The sequence below is a fragment of the Sinocyclocheilus grahami genome, unplaced genomic scaffold (assembly GCF_001515645.1).
Source record: "Sinocyclocheilus grahami isolate Dianchi unplaced genomic scaffold, SAMN03320097.WGS_v1.1 scaffold1289.1, whole genome shotgun sequence".
Lineage (NCBI taxonomy): Eukaryota > Metazoa > Chordata > Actinopteri > Cypriniformes > Cyprinidae > Sinocyclocheilus > Sinocyclocheilus grahami.
This window is the reverse complement of record NW_015506468.1, coordinates 172,208-192,953: the sequence shown is the minus strand read 5'-3', so window position 1 is coordinate 192,953 and position 20,746 is coordinate 172,208. Positions and strand designations below refer to the sequence as shown.

The 20,746-nt window shown below is 34.7% G+C and overlaps 1 pseudogene; it reads right to left on the bottom strand.

Moving 5' to 3' along the window:
- Nucleotides 1-106: 106 nt before the first annotated feature.
- Nucleotides 107-20,746, bottom strand: part of LOC107568879 (chloride channel protein 2-like) — a 25,048-nt pseudogene continuing 4,408 nt past the window's right edge.

The window sequence follows — 20,746 nt, the reverse complement described above, 5'->3', positions numbered from 1 at the left end:
TTTTTATTGAGTTTTGGTGTATGCAAACACAACTACAGAACAGGAACACACAAACACGTGTGTAGAGTTTATGCACTTTTTGGAAAATAGCGGGGAAAAACATGTCTTAATTTACCAAAATATAGGGGTCACCGTCTGCCGGCATGCAGCCTTCGATCGCTTTACGCAACTGAAACACACAGCAGGGACCGTTAATGGACTGTTTGGTTATTTTGTTCATTCATGTCAAAACCTCCTTTGGCCTTTTATTGAAAGAAGTCTCTTCTGCTCAGCAAGGCTGCATTTAATTCATCAAAAATACAGTAAAATAGTTCAATATTTTTACAATTTAAAACAGCTGTTTTCTGTGTGAATATCTGTTAAACTGTAATGTATTTCTGTGATGCGCAGCTGTATTTTCAGCATCATTACTCCAGTCTTCAGTGTCACATGATCTTCAGAAATCAGTATAATATGCTGATCTGCTGCTCGAGAAACATTTCTGATTATTAACATTTCTGATTATTAACGTGCTGCACAATATTTTTGTAGAAACTGTGATGCATTTTATTTTTCCAGGATTCACAGCTGAATAGAAAGTTCAAAAGAACAGCATTTTTAAAAATAGAAATGTATGTCATGCCTCTGGTTCTTTATTTATTTTGTTTTCTTTTTCCCATTTTTTATTTTCTGTGTTTTTTGTATTTCTGAGTTATGTTCTAAGAAATACAAAAATAAAAGTTGGAAAAAAAACTAACATTATAAATGTATTTACTGTCACTTTTGATCAATTTAATGCATCTTTAATGAACAAAAGCATTAATTTCTTACATCAGTGTGCATTAAAATGTCCTAATTTAGCTTAAAATGGAAACTATTAGCCCTTAAAACATTATTTCTCTCACAGAATATTTATAATCTTAGAAAATGCACTACAAATGAACTAGAACTAGCTTTTCAAACTAAAAAAGACCAGATTAGAAAAGTTTTTATAACTTTTTTTAAAAAACTTTTTCTCTGCTACAAAGAAACATTTGTGCAATGGAAATTTGCCGTGATGTTCAAGGTTCTTTACTGAACCATAATACCAATAAAGAAGCAATAAATAGTGCAGACGATGTGGGAATACTTTGATCTTTAACTTCTGAATGTCATTTTTATCTGACGTGTGATAAATTCTCACCTCTTTCAGTGAAACAACTCCGACAAGTCGTCCGATGCTGGTGACGTAAGCGTAATCCAGATTCAACACAGAAAACATGGTGTGAGTCTGTCGGAGAGAAGACCAGAGAGATGTTAAAATGGGAATATATCAGAGCAGACCACACTTTTATTCTTCTTCTGAAAAAATGTGACATACAGTAGCATTACCGCTTTTCAGTCGCTTTGGTGCATTTCTCGAATCATCCTTAATATTTGCAAAGAAGTATGTGCATTTCTCAAAACAATTCGTACAAACACCACCACACGATGGATTACCTGCAAAAGCCTGTAACTTACTCACAATCTTTAGCTCATCTCTCAAAAGTAAGAATTTATATCAATGAACATATCAGTGCCATCAGAATGAAAAGTCCTTGTGTCATTGTTCACAAACTAGATGCTTAGTCTTGTTGTCAATATAACTCTGTTAGTATTGCCTGATGTAAACGATGACAGCAGTTTGGATGCAGTTACTGTACTGAAATGCAGAAGATTGCGCTTCTTCTGTATGCCATATGTCCATTTCAAAAGTACAACTTTACACATTAGCTACTGTATGTGGGGTATTGATTGAAAGAGACTGGATAGGATTCACAGAGAACTGGTTTATCATTAGCTGATCTACATTCTCTTCATTAGAGAAAGTCAAGATTCATTTGCACAATTCATGGCAAATTTACAAAAAGTCTTGTAGAAAATATGCTTGACAGTTTATGACAACTAGATCAACCTTTTTGCATTTATTGACTTATACGATGAACTAATGCCTAGATGTTTTGAGGCGTAAGACTATTGCACAGAGAACTATATAATACATTTTGAGCAACGTGACAATAGCAACTGATAACGCAGGAAACTGCAGACAAATGGGTAACACTTTATTTTGATAGTCCACTACTAACAGTAAGTAACTTTGCAACTACATGTCAACTAGCAGTCATTAGAGTATTAGCAGGCGGTCTGCTTAATATCTTCTAACACTTTATTTTCATGGGTCAACAATATACTGACTATGAGAAACTTTGCAAGCATGTCAACTTATTCTACTAACCCTACACCTAACCTAACAGTCTACTAGATTACTAGAGTTAGCAGACACGTAGTTACAAAGTTTCTTATAGTTAGTAGAATGCACATAATCAATTGCATGAATGTAGCAAAGCAATCGCAACTTGCTCAAAAGAATGAGAAACTGCTTTTATGATGTGCACAAGTGACTAGATAAACAAGTAGTTTTGAGAATTTCATTTCTGATATGAGAAATGCACCAAAGCCACTGAGAAAAACTGTAACTAACAACAGATCATCATGATTATGATATCACAATTGTGTTCCCTAAACACACACACACACACACACCTTGTGCAGTGAAGTGCGCTCCACCAGCTGGAAGGGGGCGGGGTCAATCTTGCAGCTGTTGAAGTTCACCTGCTCGTCCATCTGTTGCTCCTCCCACTCCTCAATCTGCATTCACAGTCAGAGATACTGTATGTGAGTGTGTGTGCGTGCTGGTATTCCCTACTTTATGAATACCAAATATCCCCACAAGGATAGTTATAGCAGTATATTTTGACCTTGTGGGGACAGTTTTTGGTCCCCATGAGGACACAAGCTTATAAATCATACAGAATGAAGTGTTTTGAGAATGTAAAATAGTCTGTGGATTTGTGTGAGGGGTAGGTTTAGGGTAAGGGGATAGAACATACAGTTTGTACAGTAGAAACACCATTACACCTATGGCATGAACCCATAAAACATGGAAACCCTACATGTGTGTTAAAACACATCCTCACCTCTTGAAGAATCGTATCATCCTCTGCGTCTGGGTCGTCCTGGAAAGAGATGGAAACAGACACACACACACACACACTCTTAGGCTGAAAACAGAATTATCTGTTTTATTTTTTCCCATTTTTCCAGTTCAGGATTCTTTCTTTTCCATTAATATTTTTCTCGATTCTGTTTTGATGGCTTAATTAAATCTGAATTATTTATATCTTTATTTTTTACAATAATAGGGCCTATGAAATGTTTTCTTTTATTTTTTCAGAAATTATGTTGTCAGTTTTAATTTTTCTGGACCTATGGTTTAATAAACACTTCTTATCAAAAAAGGTCCAATGAAGGTGTAAAACATTAACGATTTAACCTTTTTTTTTTTTTTAATGTAATGATATTTATGAAATATTATTTATTTATTTTATTTTTTGCAAACAAAGTGCTGCACAACATGGAAGAAAAATTGTGATATTCCTTAAAAAAATTAATTATTGTTAATAATTTTGTTTTTATTATCACAGACACTAGCCATAATCACAATTTGATTATTACACAGACCTATTTTTTTTATTTGTATGACTGGATTCTGCAATTCCAAGGGTATTTCAATTGCAAGTTTTCTTGTGTTATTATTAAACTAAATTAAAAAGGCACTCACTTACTAAAAAACACCACTGTAAATTTCTGGAGCACATTAGTGTGTGCTGGATGTCTCACCTCCATTGCCTCGATGTCAGGGCGAGAACAGAAGAACTTCTTTAAGTTGAGGCCAGAATCATAAACACCTGAGACACAGAAAAAGTTTCATATATCCACAATATGTATTTATTTGCTGTTTAAGTAAACATTTGATAAAGTGCACTAAACTCAACATCTGATATTAAGTGTTTTGCAAGCATAAATATATAAATTAAGAATTAAAATTTATTGTATTAAAAATATTTTTAATGCATTTTTACATGTTCACATGACCAGCCATAGATATTCTATTTAAATGATGTTTTATGTTATTTTAAGATCAAAAGAAGTCAATGGGAGGTTCTCGATATTACTTGTAATCTCTTCTTCATCTACAGACGGCTTCTTCAGAGCAGATTTCAGAGGTTTAGTGGTTGAAGCGGATGCAGATTCTTCTGTGGACGTCTACAACAAACAGACACACAAACACACACATATATGTATATATCAATCATCAACAACTGTCTTCAAAAAAACTAAAACAAAAACAACTGGATATTTGTGATGCAAATCAGTGGCTGCAGCAATAGAATACAGCATTACAGTTTTTATTCTAATAGTCAAATGTTCTCCGTCTGACCTGGAAGTGAACCTTGTATCTGACAGGCATGGTGGACGCATTTTCCTCTCGCAGGTGTTGCAATCGCTGTGTTAAGAGCCCCAGTAACTGAGCGCGCTCGACAGAACCCAGCAAGAGCATCGACTCTGAGAGACACGATGAAAGAAAAAAAACATTCAAAATAACAAATTGTTTCTAATGATCTAAAAACCTAACTCTCCAGTCATGCAATGTTTATTTGTATACACCTTTCGCAATGCATGTCATTTAAATAGATAAAAAATAGACATTAGAATAGAATAAAATAAACTAAATAAAAACAGTAAAATTATAGATTTTTTTAAATAATTATAAAAAAATGCAATTACAGGATTCACAGCTGAATAGAAAGTTCAAAAGAACAGCATTTTTTAAAATAGAAATGTATGTCATGCCTCTGGTTCTTTATTTATTTTGTTTTCTTTTTCCCATTTTTTATTTTCTGTGTTTTTTGTATTTCTGAGTTATGTTCTAAGAAATACAAAAATAAAAGTTGGAAAAAAAACTAACATTATAAATGTATTTACTGTCACTTTTGATCAATTTAATGCATCTTTAATGAACAAAAGCATTAATTTCTTACATCAGTGTGCATTAAAATGTCCTAATTTAGCTTAAAATGGAAACTATTAGCCCTTAAAACATTATTTCTCTCACAGAATATTTATAATCTTAGAAAATGCACTACAAATGAACTAGAACTAGCTTTTCAAACTAAAAAAGACCAGATTAGAAAAGTTTTTATAACTTTTTTTAATTCTCTGCTACTCTGCTACAAAGAAACATTTGTGCAATGGAAATTTGCCGTGATGTTCAAGGTTCTTTACTGAACCATAAAAGAAGCAATGAAGCAATAAATAGTGCAGACGATGTGGGAATACTTTGATCTTTAACTTCTGAATGTCATTTTTATCTGACGTGTGATAAATTCTCACCTCTTTCAGTGAAACAACTCCGACAAGTCGTCCGATGCTGGTGACGTAAGCGTAATCCAGATTCAACACAGAAAACATGGTGTGAGTCTGTCGGAGAGAAGACCAGAGAGATGTTAAAATGGGAATATATCAGAGCAGACCACACTTTTATTCTTCTTCTGAAATCATGTGACATACAGTAGCATTACCGCTTTTCTGTCGCTTTGGTGCATTTCTCGAATCATCCTTAATATTTGCAAAGAAGTTTTGATAGTCCACTACTAACAGTAAGTAACTTTGCAACTACATGTCAACTAGCAGTCATTAGAGTATTAGCAGGCGGTCTGCTTAATATCTTCTAACACTTTATTTTCATGGGTCAACAATATACTGACTATGAGAAACTTTGCAAGTATGTGTCAACTTATTCTACTAACCCTAAACCTAACCTAACCGTCTACTAGATTACTAGAGTTAGCAGACATGTAGTTACAAAGTTACTCATAGTTAGTAGAATGCACATAATCAATTGCATGAATGTAGCAAAGCAATCGCAACTTGCTCAAAAGAATGAGAAACTGCTTTTATGATGTGCACAAGTGACTAGATAAACAAGTAGTTTTGAGAATTTCATTTCTGATATGAGAAATGCACCAAAGCCACTGAGAAAAACTGTAACTAACAACAGATCATCACGATTATGATATCACAATTGTGTTCCCTAAACACACACACACACACACACACCTTGTGCAGTGAAGTGCGCTCCACCAGCTGGAAGGGGGCGGGGTCAATCTTGCAGCTGTTGAAGTTCACCTGCTCGTCCATCTGTTGCTCCTCCCACTCCTCAATCTGCATTCACAGTCAGAGATACTGTATGTGAGTGTGTGTGCGTGCTGGTATTCCCTACTTTATGAATACCAAATATCCCCACAAGGATAGTTATAGCAGTATATTTTGACCTTGTGGGGACAGTTTTTGGTCCCCATGAGGACACAAGCTTATAAATCATACAGAATGAAGTGTTTTGAGAATGTAAAATAGTCTGTGGATTTGTGTGAGGGGTAGGTTTAGGGTAAGGGGATAGAACATACAGTTTGTACAGTAGAAACACCATTACACCTATGGCATGAACCCATAAAACATGGAAACCCTACATGTGTGTTAAAACACATCCTCACCTCTTGAAGAATCGTATCATCCTCTGCGTCTGGGTCGTCCTGGAAAGAGATGGAAACAGACACACACACACACACACTCTTAGGCTGAAAACAGAATTATCTGTTTTATTTTTCCATGAAGGTGTAAAAAAATAACGAATTTAACCTTTTTTTTTTTTTAATGTAATGATATTTATGAAATATTATTTATTTATTTTATTTTTTGCAAACAAAGTGCTGCACAACATGGAAGAAAAATTGTGATATTCCTTAAAAAAATTAATTATTGTTAATAATTTTGTTTTTATTATCACAGACACTAGCCATAATCACAATTTGATTATTACACAGACCTATTTTTTTTATTTGTATGACTGGATTCTGCAATTCCAAGGGTATTTCAATTGCAAGTTTTCTTGTGTTATTATTAAACTAAATTAAAAAGGCACTCACTTACTAAAAAACACCACTGTAAATTTCTGGAGCACATTAGTGTGTGCTGGATGTCTCACCTCCATTGCCTCGATGTCAGGGCGAGAACAGAAGAACTTCTTTAAGTTGAGGCCAGAATCATAAACACCTGAGACACAGAAAAAGTTTCATATATCCACAATATGTATTTATTTGCTGTTTAAGTAAACATTTGATAAAGTGCACTAAACTCAACATCTGATATTAAGTGTTTTGCAAGCATAAATATATAAATTAAGAATTAAAATTTATTGTATTAAAAATATTTTTAATGCATTTTTACATGTTCACATGACCAGCCATAGATATTCTATTTAAATGATGTTTTATGTTATTTTAAGATCAAAAGAAGTCAATGGGAGGTTCTCGATATTACTTGTAATCTCTTCTTCATCTACAGACGGCTTCTTCAGAGCAGATTTCAGAGGTTTAGTGGTTGAAGCGGATGCAGATTCTTCTGTGGACGTCTACAACAAACAGACACACAAACACACACATATATGTATATATCAATCATCAACAACTGTCTTCAAAAAAACTAAAACAAAAACAACTGGATATTTGTGATGCAAATCAGTGGCTGCAGCAATAGAATACAGCATTACAGTTTTTATTCTAATAGTCAAATGTTCTCCGTCTGACCTGGAAGTGAACCTTGTATCTGACAGGCATGGTGCACGCATTTTCCTCTCGCAGGTGTTGCAATCGCTGTGTTAAGAGCCCCAGTAACTGATAGCGCTCGACAGAACCCAGCAATATTTTAAGATCAAAAGAAGTCAATGGGAGGTTCTCGATATTACTTGTAATCTCTTCTTCATCTACAGACGGCTTCTTCAGAGCAGATTTCAGAGGTTTAGTGGTTGAAGCGGATGCAGATTCTTCTGTGGACGTCTACAACAAACAGACACACAAACACACACATATATGTATATATCAATCATCAACAACTGTCTTCAAAAAAACTAAAACAAAAACAACTGGATATTTGTGATGCAAATCAGTGGCTGCAGCAATAGAATACAGCATTACAGTTTTTATTCTAATAGTCAAATGTTCTCCGTCTGACCTGGAAGTGAACCTTGTATCTGACAGGCATGGTGGACGCATTTTCCTCTCGCAGGTGTTGCAATCGCTGTGTTAAGAGCCCCAGTAACTGAGCGCGCTCGACAGAACCCAGCAAGAGCATCGACTCTGAGAGACACGATGAAAGAAAAAAAACATTCAAAATAACAAATTGTTTCTAATGATCTAAAAACCTAACTCTCCAGTCATGCAATGTTTATTTGTATACACCTTTCGCAATGCATGTCATTTAAATAGATAAAAAATAGACATTAGAATAGAATAAAATAAACTAAATAAAAACAGTAAAATTATAGATTTTTTTAAATAATTATAAAAAAATGCAATTAAAATAAAAAATTATTCAAAAACATATAAAGCTCATTTAATATTTTATCTCAACATCCTGTCAGCATAGTGAACGGTTCACAAATATTATTTAGGTTATGTGTCAGGATAGTTCCTACAGATTTATGGCCACATACATTTTTAAATATTTATAAGTTAAGTCATTGGCATATAATAACACAACCAGCACCAACACTACAGTAGTTGAGAAATAAGTGTGTATCGTGTGTGTGTGTGTGTGTGTTTGTACCTGCAGATTTCACCAAAGGCAGTGTTTTCAGATTTCCTGAACGTAGGATCTTGATTACGTCTCTGTAGGTGGAGTTCAGTGTGATATAACGAACTTCTCTTTCCATAAAGTCCTCCACATAAATATCATACTTCCTACAGACAGAGAAGAGGTCACTGTGAAAAACTTTGATGCACATCAGATTTACACAATTAATTTCAAATTGTTTTACACTAGTGGGAAAAAAAACATCCAAAATGCACTTTTAAGTGTTTATTTTATTGCACTTCATCTATTTGCGTCTGTAGACTTCAATTGCAATACATATCTTTAAAGAGTTTTTTCTCCACTTCAGCAGCACTTACATACACCAAAACTTAGAGATTTATTCCTCTCTATATTCTGAAGGTTTTTACTGAGGGGTTTATTCATATATCATTTACATGCTTTTTTATTGCACTTTATCTATTTGTGTCTATAGAGTTCAATTATAATGCATACTGTATATTTAAAGGCCGTTTTCATAAAATTAGTTTTTTCTCCACTTCAGCAGCACTTACATACACCAAAACTTAGAGATTTATTCCTCTCTATAGTCTGAAGGTTTTTACTGAGGGGTTTATTCATATATCATTTACATGCTTTTTTATTGCACTTGATTTATTTGTGTCTATAGAGTTCAAATATAATACATACTGTATATTTAAAAGCCGTTTTCATAAAATTAGTTTTTTCTCCACTTCAGCAGCACTTACATACACCAAATCTTAGAGTTTTATTCCTCTCTATAATCTGAAGGTTTTTACTGAGGGGTTTGTTCATATATCATTTACATGCTTTTTTATTGCACTTTATCTATTTGTGTCGATAGAGTTCAATTATAATGCATACTGTATATTTAAAGGCCGTTTTCATAAAATGAGTTTTTTCTCCACTTCAGCAGCACTTACATACACCAAAACTTAGAGATTTATTCCTCTCTATAGTCTGAAGGTTTTTACTGAAGGGTTTGTTTATATATTATTCACACTCATTTATAGAACATTTTATTTCTAGAAACATGGTGAAAATGTTTTTTTTCTGGTTGTTGACGGTATTTTTAGATTAATGGAATGATAAAAGATAAATTCTACATACACCAAAACTTAGAGATTTATTCCTCTCTATAGTCTGAAGGTTTTTACTGAGGGGTTTGTTTATATATTATTCACACTCATTTATAGAACATTTTATTTCTAGAAACATGGTGAAAATGTTTTTTTCTGGTTGTTGACGGTATTTTTAGATTAATGGAATGATAAAAGATAAATTCAAAATCCCTTGTGTAAAAACATTTAACTCTAATATGTCAACAAAATCAAACAAGAATTTTGAACCTAGTTTTATACAATGTTCAGATTTATCTTCTGGAAATGTGTGCAAATTAGTGCATATTTAATTATATAATGCATAATTTCCAAATTTGAACCACATTTCAGAAAACTTTGAATACAAAACATGTTTGCGGTTCTTAATGAAATCAACTGGGGAAGTATGGTGATTTGTTTCTATTTGTTACATTGTTTACACTACTCACCTTGGGTGTCTTGCCTTAAATTCATAAAAACAAAATTTAACTGCCTTTAATTTTTTGTTATGTACTGCTAATGTGCACATTGCAATATGTATGTTAATGTGTTAAACCTGAGCATGCTGGGTAAACTGCAATTACTGCATATACACGAATGTATTTCACACAATACTGATATTAAACATCTGATATTCTAGCTATTTTTAGTAGTATGTACACTTTAAAAATATGGTGACATTCTAACTGAAGTGTTTACAAAATCCCTTGAAAATAAGTCAAAATTAACTGCTAATAAAGCAATAAGCCCTGTGAATCCGTTGTTTACAGTGAATTTATAACAGCTAAGGGGCGTTGTTAGGTACGACGCGAAGCGGAGCTGTTATAAATTCACTGTAAACCACGGCTTCACAGGGCTTAGTGTTTTTATAAAACGGTTATTCCATATACGTAGTAAGGTTTCACAGAATAAAACAGAGCAAATAAATAATAATGATATGAATAAAAACAGTATTCTTCCACCAAACAAAGTAGTTCCTCAGAAACAGTTGTGGTTGCAACAAAGTGCTTGCAGAGCAACACACAAACGTAAACAAAGGTGTATGTTTGTAGAGTATTTTACAACAGCTTCGAACACGGCTCAGCCAATCAGAATCAAGGACCAGAACTCTCTGTTTTATAAGAAAAGTTTTGGTGGTGCAAAGGATCAGCAAAATGTGAAATGGAAAGAAAAGATGAAATGTAGGGATGAAGAGACTTACTCTCGGTGGTCCCAGCTGAGCATGGGCAGGTAAGGCAGCTTTTTAATGCGGATAACCGTGTCATAGATGGAAGGCTGAAGACTCTGAGAGACCATGTTGGCCAGAATCACAGAGATGAGGATGGGCAGAGCGTAATTGATCTGACCCGTCAACTCCATCATGATCACGCCAGTCGAGATCGTGTGAGTGACTCCTGCCGTTAACGCTGCCGCTCCTGAACACGAGAGAGAGTTACAGCTGATTAAAAGCTAAATCAATGCTTAATTTTGACCAAGTATTCAGATGTAACTGATGTGTGCATGTCTGTCTCACCTATAACAGCATACGCTCCGGGCACTATGTGGTATATGTGTCCATCAATGTTAAATCCATCGGGAAACAACGTGGCCAAACCTTCACCCACCAAACGGCCAAACGCAGCACCTGAAACACACAAATGCATTGCCTTTAGTTTGAGAGTCAAATAAGTCATTGTATCAATAGATACTGTTAAAAATGACTGGTTTAAAGGTCCGTTCACACCAAGAACTATGACTTAAACCACCGGTAAAAATTTCAATCAAAAAGACATTTTAATGTTTTTAAAAGAAGTCTTTTCTGCTCATTGAGGCTGCATTTATTTGATCAAAAATACAGTAAAAATTTATTATATTATTACAATTTTAAATAGCTGTTGTCTATGTGAATATCTGTTAAACTGTAATGTGTTTCTGTGATGCGCAGCTGTATTTTCAGCATCATTACTCCAGTCTTCAGTGTCACATGATCTTCAGAAAGCAGTATAATATGCTGATCTGCTGCTCGAGAAACCTTTCTGATTATTATCAATGTTGAACACAGTTGTGCTGCACAATATTTTTGTAAAATATTGCTCTGAATGTAATTCCAATTATATCATTCTTTTCTTTTGTTATAGTTGTGGTGTGGACTTCCCTATATAGAGTTAGAGGGATTTTTTAACCTTTATGGTTTTAGTTACTGTTACAGTTATCATCCATGGTGTGAACGGGCCATAAAAATGTGGAAATACATAAAAAAAAGTAAATATCATGTTTTAGATTAAACACACAAACACATACCAATGACGAAAATGGGAACGAAGGAACCACATGGTATAGGAAGGGTTATGGAAAGAGCAGACATCCAGAACTACATAACAAACAATAGTACTGCTCATTAAAATACAACACACACACACACACACACACACACACAATACTGTTTATATTAAAATAGTAAGAAAAATCAGTTGATCATAATATGAAGCCTTTAAAGCAACCAGATTTTTGAATAAAGAAGAGGTTTAGATACTCTGCTATAGTTTGAGGACAAAACTGTGTCTGTGTGTCTATTTACCTTCATGATGACGAAGACGGAGAGAATAATGAAGACGTTAGCCTGCGGATGTTTCCAGGCAGCTAGGTGATCATCATGATCAAAGTCTGCTACGATGCAATGATTTGACCAGGTACGATTGTCAAAAAATGAAATCAAGGAATCCCTTTGTGTGAGCTATAAATGGTGAGGAAATGATGTCATAAACACAAACTGGTTCTATATAAATAAAAAGTAGTACTTTATACATTTTTTTAAAGGAATAGTTCACCCAAAAATGAAAATTAGCTGAAAATGTGCAAACCCTCAGGCTATTCAAGATTAGGATGAGTTTGTTAGCGTATGACTGCATTTACTGCTAATGGAGCATTTTATTGCCTCATTTTGAGTCACTGATTAATTAAAGAGAACAAGAGTGAGTGTATAAAAGAGAAAGAGATGATGATGCTGTATTTTATATGAGTGAGTGTTGTTGAGATTGATTAATAAATGCTTTAATGTTTCTCTTGGCTGTCTCATTAAAATTATTAACTGGATGGATTTAGCAGCCTGGGGAACAAATACTGGAGTGTGTGTGTTTTGCTTGTCATGTAAGTGTACATTTTGTGTGCTACTGCTATTTTTATGACTTGCACACATCTTAACTTTTAAAACATGCTCCAAAAATATTTGTTTTATTATATATATATATATATATGTATGTATTTAGTCATTTAGCAGACGCTTTTATCCAAAGCGACTTACATTATATAGTATGTAATTTTATAATATTTTATATTTTATATATTAATATAATTATATTAGTAATATTCTAACAAAGAGACGTTAATCTGCATTTATATATGTAAATAATAATAATAATAATAACAAATATACATATATATAGACATATTTTAAAATATTAATAAAATTATAAATAATAATAACTGATAATTATAAATAATAAATAATAAAAATGACAAAAACAACAAAACGAACAAAAAATTTAACTAAAATTAAGATGAAAACAGAAAATCTATAAAAAATAAATAAAAATAATTTAAAATATTATGAAAACTATAATAGCATCTATAATAGTCTCAATCATACTAAAATAACACTACTGACCCCATCGCAGCAAAGATGGGAAGCTCCTGCAGGTCAAAAGGAAAGTCCAGCCTGTATTTTGTTGCATAAAGAGCCGTAAGCGTCTCTGAGAGAGAGAGAGAAAATCAAATCATCATCGACTGTGCATTTCATTCAAGTACAAACAAGTAAGAGCACTTGTGGCTTATCACTTTATTAATATACATATGCATTGAACAAACATGCACCTTCCTGTCTGTTCCACACCGGCAGAAGTCTGAAGATGAAGGAACCGAACGTAGCAGACAGAAAACCACGCCAGTAGTTTCGTGCGACGAAAAACATAGATGTGACCTCTAAGCTGAATAATGCACCTGAAACACGCACAGAAACTCACAAATCAGACAAAACCAGCACAATTTTGAGCACTCTTTCAGTCTATTTCATGTTTAGTTTAACGTGTTACTTGCCATTTCTTTGTACTTATTAGTGAAATTTACCAGCAATTTCTGAATGATTTATTTTATTTAAAACAAGTCTCACCAAGCCTGCATTTATTTGATCTAAAATACAGTAAAAATTCTATAATATTATTGCAATTTAAAATAACTGTTTTCATTGTGAATGTATGTTAAAATGTAATTTATTTCTGCGATCAAAGCTGTATTTTCAGCATCATTACGCCAGTCTTCAGTGTCACATGATCTTCAGAAATCAGTATAATATGCTGATTTGCTGCTCGAGAAACATTTCTGATTATTATCAATGTTGAAAACAGTTGTGCTGCACAATATTTTTGTGGAACCCCCGATACATTTTATTTTTCAGGATTCACAGATGAATAGAAAGTTCAAAAGAACAAAATTTTTTTGAAATAGAAATCTTTTGTAACATTATAAATGTCTTTTCTGTCACTTTTAATCAATTTAATGCATCCTTGATGAATAAAAGTATTCATTTATTAGAAAATTCATACTGGATGGCGGTGTACATCTGAACAGAAACATGATATTTGAAATTTCTTACACATAACAGTTAACACACACACACACGCACACACGCACACACACACACACACACACACACACACACACACACACACGCACACACGCACACACACACGTGCACACTAGAGCCCGACCGATATATCGTTTAGCAGATATTATCGGCCGATATGAGCCTGTCGCCGATATATCATATCGGCGAATATGCCACCCATATGAAATTTTTTTTACAGAACATATAAAATAAAACGCTTGAAACGGTGTAATTACTTAGTTTGTCCAGCATTGTTTGCTACTGGCGAACTGGATGAAACGCTTTAAAGCTTAAGTCTATGGAAAACCATTGAAACTTTGAACAGCCATATCTCCGTAAAGGTGCGGCGAATTCGCACCAAATTCAGGTGATCCCTTCAGCTCGAGGATCCCTCTCGAACGCGAATTGAGTGTACATCTAGAGGCCCGCTATCGAATGAGACCACCCCCGCGTCGATAGTCCCCGGGTTTCGGGAGTTACGGGTGGTTAAATTCACAGCCCGGCACCAACCAATCAAGCGATCCCGGGGGGTTGCCGACGCGCGGAGGGTGGCATTCGAGAGGGCTCCTCGAGCTGAAGGGATCCCCCGAATTTGGTGGAGATCTGCTGGCGCGTTCACTAGATATAGTGACACCAGTCAACACTGGGAAGTCGTGGCCTAATTAGAGAGTCGGACTCGTAACCCAAAGGTTGCGGGTTCGAGTCTCGTACCGGCAGGGATTGTAGGTGGGGGGAGTGAATGTACAGCACTCTCTTCCACCTTCAATACCACGACTGAGGTGCCCTTGAGCAAGGCACCGAACCCCCAACTGCTCCCCGGGCGCCGCAGCATAAATGGTTGCGCACTGCTCCGGGTGTGTGTTCACGGTGTGTGTGTGTTCACTGCTGTGTGTGTGCACTTTGGATGGGTTAAATGCAGAGCACTAATTCCAAGTATGGGTCACCATACTTGGCCACATGTCACTTCACTTAAAAACAAAGAATATCGGCCGATATATCGATACCTTTTTTTACTCCCTAATATCAGTATCGGCCCCAAAAAACCCATATCGGTCGGGCTCTAGTGCACAAACACGCGCGCACACACACAAACACACGCGCACACACACAAACACACGCGCACACACACATACACAAACACGCACACACACACTCACACTCACTCACACACACACGTGTGCACACACACACATGTGTGCACACACACACACACACACACAAACACTTGAACACAAACAAACACACAAATACACACACACACACGCACACACACACACACACACAGACAGACAGACAGAGACACACACACACACACACACTGACACACAGGTTTGTTTTTGTGAAAAGTGGGGACATCCCATAGGTGTAATGGTTTTTATACTGTACAGACCATATATTCTATTGCCCTACACCAACCCAACCCCTAAACCTACCCCTCAGATTTTCAATACACTCCATTCTGTGTGATTTATAAGTGTTTTGAAAAGTGGGGACATGGGGTACACACAAACACAAACACACACACACACACACACAAATACACACACGTTTTCTTACCTCCAATAGGAGCAGCGAAGCAGCAGCCGATTCCCACAGCACATCCGACCGTCAGCATCTCCTCGTTTCTGGCCTTATTCTGTTCAAAACACACAAGAACTAAATACACGACAAATCTACTGCAGTGAATGCTATAATAAAGTTTTTCAATACCTTATAAATGCCACTGAAGAACGACATGAATTTGCAGAGAAGAGCAGCACACACACTGCCGACATGCACGAACGGACCCTACAGGACAGAAAACATTTTATTTTATTACATTTTATTACTTGAAATAAAATAAACTTGAACTGAAATAAAATTCAATTAAATAATATAAATATAGCTAGTTTCTAAAGCAACTTTTCTAATTTTCATTGTTTCATAAATAGACATATACATTAAAAATGACTAAAAATGACAAAAAATAGAGCAAAATTTGTGATCTTTAACTAAAATTAAAAGGAAAATTTGAAAAAGAAAACATTCCAAATTTTATTAAAAGCTACAATAGTCTCTCAAAATAATCAATAACTTTAATGGCTACTCTATTGTGAACTGTGGTTCATGATCATTTTGATCACCATGGTGCATTTTTGTAAAGTATATGAATTATGGCAATTAAAAATAAAAGATCCGTTTAAATAGAGTGAAACTTCAAGAATAATTTTGCACACTTGAAACAGATAAAGTGCACATGTTTTTTGTTCTCTAGAGGCTGTGGTTTCATCACATTTCAATTTAAAGTCATATTTACAGTTTAGTGCTTTTGAAACCAGTGTTATCAAAGCTAGCTAAAAAATCCATTACTTGATATACAATAAACTGTAAGTGAAATAAAATAACATATAGAACATGTAAACTTACTGTATTTTTAGATAGCTGCCAATGCAATATTTCTCATTTTGATTTATTTGAAGTTTAAGTACTAAAATAACTAAAAGTAAAATAAAAATAAAATACATAGACATATACAAAAAATATATATTTTAACCAAAATAAAAATGAAAAAAGAAATTCTAAAAATAAAAACTAATTCAAAATATCAATATAAACTATAATAGCATAATAAACTATCTAGATCAAACTCTGTGGGAGTGTTGTAGAAACATTGCTGTAGTGTTGAGGACTTGCTGGAATTTTTTAAGATTTTTTTTTCTTATCTTTTCAAGCATTGCCTGGGAATCTGACCCATGACTGTTTGAGCTACAGGAAAGAGATTTATGGAAGACAGGAAGATTTGTTTGACAAATAACGACTGAAATTAGTGTCTGCTCCTCATATACTGTAAAACTACTGTTATGATACTTTTTCCATTATGTTTTTTTCTGCCTTTACAAGCACCATGTTAATTCTAAAGAGAAGAGCAGCTTGCACATTTGTTTTTGTGTTCCATGTTGTGTGTGTGTGAGTGTGTGTGTGTGCGTGTGTGTGTGTGAGTGAGTGAGTGAGTGAGTGTGTGTGTGTGTGTGTGTGTGTGTGTGTGTTACCTCCTTGCCCACAGGTAATTCACTTCCGAGCACACAGGTCAGACTGATGATTTTGGACACTAATGTTTTGAAGGTGAAATATTCCTGCAGCATCACTCCTCTCAGAGACGTCTTGGTTTCGGGAATCCCAGACCCTGAACCACACACAAACACTAACGAGCTACTGTATGAAGAATCACACAGAGACTTCATCGCATGACACCTGTTGTAAAAGCTCACAAATGATGCTTTGCTTTATACTGTATGTACAGTAACGATGCTTTGTGAATGTGTGCGTCTCACCAGCGGCCTGAATTGACACTATGTTTGCGAATCCTGCTGCGAAACACATTAGAAACAGAGAATAAGCGACCCACGCCAAATACTGCAGGACAACATGACTGTCTGCAAGATTGTAGATCCACCTGTGTGCTGTAGAGAGAGAGAGAGAGAGAGATTTTATTATTACAGTAATGAAAATACAGAAGAGAAATATGCTTTAATGTCATAATGAATTATGAATGGTTATAAAATGGACTTCCTTTTAATTAAATAAATAATTAATTAATTTGCACACTTGAAACAGATACAGTGCACTGTTTTTTATGTCCTCCAGAGGGCAGGATTCACATTAAAAACACTGAACTGAAGATAAATTACTTACTTTGATCATAATAAAAATTGTATATAATAAAAAATATTAAAGCAATAAGAAGTGATTTAGTTTCGCAGGAAAAATTATAAAGAAACAAACAAATAAATATTTCAAATAATCACTCTTAACAAAATTGTATATAATATATTTTTAAATAAGTCGTTCAGTTTTGCAGAAAAAAATTATAATTAATAAACATGTGGTTTCATCAAATTTTAGAAATATAGTTTTTTATTTTTTCATTTTCTTGAAGCAAAATATCATTATCCGATGATATAATTAATTATATAATCATTTGTTTCTTCAAATGAATGCATGAATTAATTAATTAGTTAATTAATTTGCTCACTTGAAACAGAAGGTGCACTGTTCACATTAACAAGACTAAACTGAAGACAAATATTTTAATGAATGACTTTGCTTATAAAAAATTATATAATAAAAAAAATTATATTTAGTTTTTCTGTTTTGCAGAAAAAAACTACTTCATAAACATGTGTTTTTCATTCAATTTCAGAAATGTGTTTAATGTCATAATGAATTTTGAATGGTTCTAAAATGGGCTTTAATTTATTGAAGCAAAATATTATTATCTGAATTATTTGTTTCTTAATAAAGAAATGAAATGAATGAATGAATGTCCCAATAAGAACCAAAAATTTGTTTTTTTTTGTCTCCACAAAGAACTGTTTATGCTCCAGTTCTGTAGAAAACCACCTTCATGTGTAACCCAGAAACCAAAACACTCATCTTAACCTATAATACAATCTTGTAGGTATATAGGCTAATTCTGACACCCATATTCACATGCATACACATGGCCTACACTTACTCTCTGTGAAGAGGTCAACAAAGATATCCATAGTAAAGCTGAACACGGCCATGAGGAACCCCAGGATCATGAGGTAGATCCAATCCGCTCCGATAAATGATACAAAGAGCCGCTGGAAATGTGAGGCCCAGGCTGCACACAGAGAGAGAGGAACTACATTACCCACAATGCAACAGCGCACACAGAGTCAGAGTGCTTCAGTAGAGGGTGCACTGTTCACACTGAACTGAAGACAAATATTTCAGTTAATGACTTTAATTATATATATTTTTTAATAATAAAAATCTAACAATTTTTTTATTTTAATTAATATATTTTAGTAATATTTTAACTTATTTATTATTTTAACAAATTCATTCAGGTTTCCAGAAAGAAAGAAAAAAACATTATAAAGGTCAAATCAAATTTCAATTTAAAGTGTCGCTGACAACGTTCGTATTTAAACTCTACACATGAGACTAAACTAAAATAAAAAATATAATCATTTATATCATAATTGATCATTTTAATAATGTATTTTAATTTATTTAATATTTTAATTAATTTATTCAGGTTTTAAAAAAACATTACTTTATAAAGGTCAAATCGAATTTCAATTTAAAGGGGTCATATGACTTTGCTAAAAATAACATTATTCGGTGTAATGAAGTGTGTTTATATGGTTTAAGGTTAAAAAAACACATTATTTTCCACATACTGTACATTATTGTTTCTCCTCTATGCCCCGCCTTTCTGAAACACTTTACAAAGTTCATCGGTCTGAAAAGCGAGGTGTGCTGTGATTGGCCAGCTATCCAGTGCGTTGTGATTGGCCGAATACCTCAAGCGTGTGACGGAAATGTTACGCCCCTCACCATACTGTGATGCCCTGTCCGCTTCTGGAAGGCCAAATAAAGTGCTTTTGCTTTCGCACTGAAACAGCGTCTCCCTGACATGCTGCTTCAACACGACTGCTGTTCCTGAAACCACGCCTTCTTTCTTTGCGTGCACATTTGGGCGGCATTATGCTAATATTTCCACATAGTGATGTAGATATGTGGGGGCGTGTTAGAACGAGCCGTTTTAGGTAGGCGTGGCTGACTTTTAACTTTTATAAAGAATATCTCTTTGGATTTGAGACTTTAGTCTTTGCAACTTTACAGATCTTCTTTATGCACCAAGAGCTTGTAACACTCCAAAGAGAAAGGAACAATTGAAATCGCGTCATATGACCCCTTTAAGAGTGTTGCTGAAAACACATGAGACTAAACTGGGCTAAAAGGTACTAAAGTACTGAAGTGAGATCTTCTCCTATAAACGCTTTAGTGCTGTAGAAACATTGTGGGAGTGTTGTTATGGATTTACTTACCTCCACACTTCTGAGACGGACTGCGATCGGATAAAGATCTTCGGCGGCGATCATTCTTTCGAAGACGGGCTGCATCTTTTGTGTAAATACCTTGTTCCTACAGTAAAGACACAGATATTGATTCAAAACTAAATAAACTATACCAACCATGTGTGACCACAGTTTACTTCAAAGTTGTTACTGCAGTAAAACCATAATAATTTGTCATTTTGTTTAGTACTTTTTAGTTTAACCTCTGGCTCACACCAAATTACAACAGTTTTACTGTGGTAATAAATAATAACAATGTTAGCTCTGGTACTTTTTAGTGATGTTAGGTTCTTGAATGAATCGTTCTTTTGAGCCGGTTCTCAGGAGGTAACCGGTTGAGCCGGTTCACAAATCGAACTGAATCGAACTTTAGTTCCGGGTTGATGACGCAAGATGCACAGCCGCACAACCAACTGTCGAAGTTTGCCGAGGATTACCGAGGACTCAACAAGAATCGAATGAGCGCCTGGCGAAGTTTGCAGAGGATTACCGAGGACTCAACAAGAACCGAATGAGCTGTGGCGAAGTTTGCAGAGGATTACCGAGGACTCAACAAGAACCAAATGAGCTGTGGCGAAGTTTGCCGAGGATTACCGAGGACTCAACAAGAACCGAATGTGCCGTGG